Genomic DNA, 4,478 nt, shown 5'->3' with positions numbered 1-4,478 from the left:
GATGCTGGGGTTTGAACCCATAAATTGGGCTTATATTTTTTCAAACATAAATTAAGCAGAGAGAAATGTGCAACAGATAAAGCTTTGAGTTAAAGGATAACTTTCCTTGGAGATGCTGGGGTTTGAACCCAGGACCTCATATACACAAAGCACTTGCTCTACCACTGAGCTACTGACCCTTGGGATGGTTTGGGCTGAGTTACATGTCCTGTGTACTCAAGGTAGTTGCTATTTTTAAAACATAAATTGGGCAGAGAGAAATATGCAACCGATAAAGCTTTGAGTTAAAGGATAACTTTCCTTGGAAATGCTGTGGATTGAATCCAGGACCTCATACATGCGAAGCATGCACTCTTCCACAGAGCTACATCCCCTGACGGAATGAAGTAAGTTTTCTGCATGCTAGTGGAAAGCTCCACATTGCTTTGAAATACTAGGGATTGAACCCAGGACCTCTCATATGCAAAGCATTTACTCTACCACTGAGCTATTGACCCTTGCGAAGATTGGGCTGAGGTGCATGTCCCTTGTACTCAAGCTAGTTGATATTTTTCAAATATAAATTATGCAGAGAGAAATATGCAACAGATAAAGATGTGAGTTAAGCGATAACTTTCCTTGGAGATGCTGGGGTTTGAATCCATAAATTGGGCTTATATTTTTTTCAAATATAAATTAGGCAGAGAGAAATGTGCAATAGATAAAGCTTTGAGTTAAAGGAAAACGTTCCTTGGAGATGTCAGGGTTTGAACCCAGGACCTCATATATGCAAAGCAAATTCTCTACCACTGAACTACTGACCCTTGTGAAGGCTGGGCTGAGTTTCATGTCCCTTGTACTTAAGCTAGTTGCTATTTTTCAAATATAAATTAGGCAGAGAAAAATATGCAATAGATAAAGCTTTGAGTTAAAGGACAACTTTTCTTGAGGATACTGGGGATTGAACCCAGGACCTCATACATGCAAAGCATGCACTCTACCACTGAGCTACATCCCCTGATGGAGTAAAGCACGTTCCCTGCAGGCTAGTGGAAAGTTCCACATTGCTTTGAAATGCTGGAGATTGAACCCAGGACCTTTGTTGCAAAAAACTAACTTGACAAATCCACAACTTTCACTGTTGAAGGAGGAATTCGAACGCCGGGACTTCATAGATGCAAAGCATTTGCTCTACCACTGAGCTACTTGGGAAGGTTGGGGTGAGCTACATGCCCCTTGTACTCAAGCTAATTGCTATTTTTCAAATATAAATTAGGCAGAGAGAAATATGCAACAGATAAAGCTTTGAGTTAAAGGATAACTTTTCTTGGAGATGCTGGGGTTCGAATCCATAAGTTGGGCTCATATTTTTTCAAATATAAATTAGGCGGAGAGAAATGTGCAATAGATAAAGCTTTGAGTTAAAGAATAACTTTCCTTGTTGATGCTGGGGTATGAGCCAAGGACCTCTTTTATGCAAAGCATTTACTCTACCACTGAGCTACTGCCCCTTATGAAATTTGGGCTGAGTTTCATGTCCCTTGTATTCAAGCTAGTTACTATTTTTCAATTTATAAATTAGACAGAGAGTAATATGCAAGAGATAAAGCTTTGAGTTAAACGATAACTTTCCTTGGAGATGCTGGGGTTTGAACCCATAAATTGGGCTTATATTTTTTCAAATATAAATTATGCAGAGCGAAATGTGCAACAGATAAAGCTTTGAGACAAATGATAACTTTCCTTGGAAATGCTGGGGATTGAACCCAGGACCTCATACATCGAAAACATGCAGTCTACCACTGAGCTACTGAACCATGTGAAGGTTTGGCTGAGTTACATGTCCCTTGTACTCAAGCTAGTTGCTTTTTTTTCAAATATTAATTAGGCAGAGAGAAATATGCAACAGATAAGGCTTTGAGTTAAAGGACAACTTTCCCTGGAGATGCTGGGGTTTGAACCCATAAGTTGGGCTTATATATTTTTTCAAACATAAATTATGCAGAGAGAAATGTGCAACAGATAAAGCTTTGAGTTAAAGGATAACATTCCTTGGAGATGCTGTAGATTGAACCCATGATCTAATACATGCAAAGCATGCGCTCTACCACTGAGCTACTGAACCATATGAAGGTTTGGCTGAGTTACATGTCCCTTGTACTCAAGCCAGTTGCTTTTTTTCAAATATAAATTAGGCAGAGAGAAATATGCAACCAATAAAGCTTTGAGTTAAAGGATAACTTTCCATGGAGGTGTTGGGGATTGAACCCAGGACCTCATACATGCAAAGCATGCTCTCTGAGCTACATCCCCTGATAGAGTAAAAAAAGTTTCCTGCAGGCTAGTGGAAAGTTCCACATTGCTTTGAAATGCTGGAGATTGAACCCAGGACCTTATATATGCAAAGCATCTGCTCTACAACTGAGCTACTTACCCTTGTGAAGGTTGGTCTGAGTTACATGTCCCTTGTTCTCAAGCTAGTTGCTATTTTTCAAATATAATTTAGGCAGAGAGAGATATGCAACAGATAAAGGTTTGAGTTAAAGGTAACCTTCCTTTGAAATGCTGGGTTTTGAACCCATAAGTTGGGCTTACATTTTTTCAAATATAAAGTAGGCAGAGAGAAATCTGCAACCGATTAAGGCCCCGTCCACACGGAGACGCGTTTAGCTGTATACGTATACATTTTGTACCGTTTCAGCGTTACGCCCTGAACATCCGGCGTTTTAGAAGCATGCATCCGATATTTTTCGAAACCGGGTCCCAAAGCGGATAAATCTGAAAACGCTCATCTTCCGTCTTCGTGTGTACAGCAAATCCGTATATTTTCTGAAACTGTGCATCACACTACGTCCAGCACGGTGAAACAGGTAAGGGATACAACTACGGGCACTGGGCATGTGCACATCAATATCGCGTCATTTAATTAACGTATCTGCATACCTGTAAGGGTATGTTTTGGGTTGGGGTAGGTGTAGGCATTAATAAAACACATCTGTTAAGTAGCAAATGTATTTATTGTTATTTTATTGTGAGATTTTGCCTCACCTCCGACCACTGCTTTACCCCTTCTAGCCACAACTCTTCTTCTCCGTTTTTAGTGTTTTTCTGTGGCAGAATTACAGCGCCACACACTGGCCTGCAATACAAACTACATCGTTTTTAGTCCGTTTTTGTAACCTCGTGTGGACGCAGATATTTCTTGAAACGAGGGGAAAAAAGATCGGATTGGGAAAGTGCTGGCTTCGTGTGGACAGGGCCAAAGCTTTGAGTTAAAGGAAAACTTTCCTTGGAGATGCCGGCGTTTGAACCCAGGACCTCATATATGCAAAGCAAATTCTCTACCCCTGAACTACTGACCCTTGTGAAGCTTGTGCTGAGTTACATGTGCCTTGTACTCAAGCAACTTGCTATTTTTCAAATATAAATAGGCAGAGAGAAATGTGCAAAAGACAAAGCTTTGAGTTAAATGATAACTTTCCTTGGAGATGCTGGGGTTTGAACCCAGGACCTCAAATACACAAAGCATTTGCTCTACCACTAAGCTACTCACCCTTGTGGAGGTGTGGCTGAGTTACATGTCCCTTGTACTCAAGCTAGTTGCTTGTGCCTTGTTACATGTGCCTTGTACCTAAGCTAGTTGCTATTTTTCAAATATAAATTAGGCAGAGAGAAATATGCAACAGATAATGCTTTGAGTTAAAGGATAACTTTCCTTGTTGATGCTGGGGTTTGAACCCAGGACCTCATACATGCAAAGCATATTCTCTATGTCCCATGTACTCAAGCTAGTTGCTATTTTTCAAATATAAATTAGATAGAGAGAAATATGCAACAGATAAAGCTTTGAGTTACTTGCCCTTCTGAAGGTTTGCTGAGTTATACGTGCCTTGTAGTAAAGCTAGCTGCTATTTTTCAAACATAAATTAGGCAGAGAAAAATGCACAACAGATAAAGCTTTGAGTTGATGAACATTGCTTGGAGATGCTGGGGATTGAACCCAGGACCTCATACATGCGAAGCATGCGCTCTACCACTGAGCTACATCCCCTGACGGACTGAAGCAAGTTTTCTGCAGGCTAATGGAAAGTTCCACATTTGAACACAGTAAGTACATTGTAGTTATTTTTTGATGAAAGTACATAGTACTTAAAGGGGGGGTGAAATGCTGTTTCATGCATACTGAGCTTTTTACACTGTTAAAGAATTGGATTCCCATCCTAAACATAGACAAAGTTTCAAAAACTAATGTTGGACGTTTGATGGAGTATTTCTGTGTTAAAAATACTCCTTCCGGTTTCTCACAAGTTTCGGCGAGTTTTTTTCGAGTATGGGTCTACTTGACGTTAAATAGAGCGGAAGGTCCTTGTATGGGCCGTATGGGCTCTTCTCCCGGTAGAGTGTGCGCGCGCGTGACTAGAGGGAGAGAGAGGAAATGCACGCTGTAAACAGTCTCTCAGGTGCAGATCCAGTCGTCCGTGAACACTTATGACGCGCCG

General features: G+C 40.7%; 1 non-coding gene across 1 annotated transcript; it reads right to left on the bottom strand.

Moving 5' to 3' along the window:
• Nucleotides 1-3,958: 3,958 nt before the first annotated feature.
• trnaa-cgc (transfer RNA alanine (anticodon CGC)) lies at nt 3,959-4,030 on the bottom strand. The gene has a single exon. It is a non-coding gene; the product is annotated as a tRNA-Ala (tRNA).
• Between the last annotated feature and the right edge of the window lie 448 nt (nt 4,031-4,478).

This window comes from Pseudorasbora parva, chromosome 20, assembly GCF_024679245.1.
Source record: "Pseudorasbora parva isolate DD20220531a chromosome 20, ASM2467924v1, whole genome shotgun sequence".
Lineage (NCBI taxonomy): Eukaryota > Metazoa > Chordata > Actinopteri > Cypriniformes > Gobionidae > Pseudorasbora > Pseudorasbora parva.
Note: the sequence above shows the minus strand (reverse complement) of the source record. Positions and strands in the feature narration are given on the sequence as shown.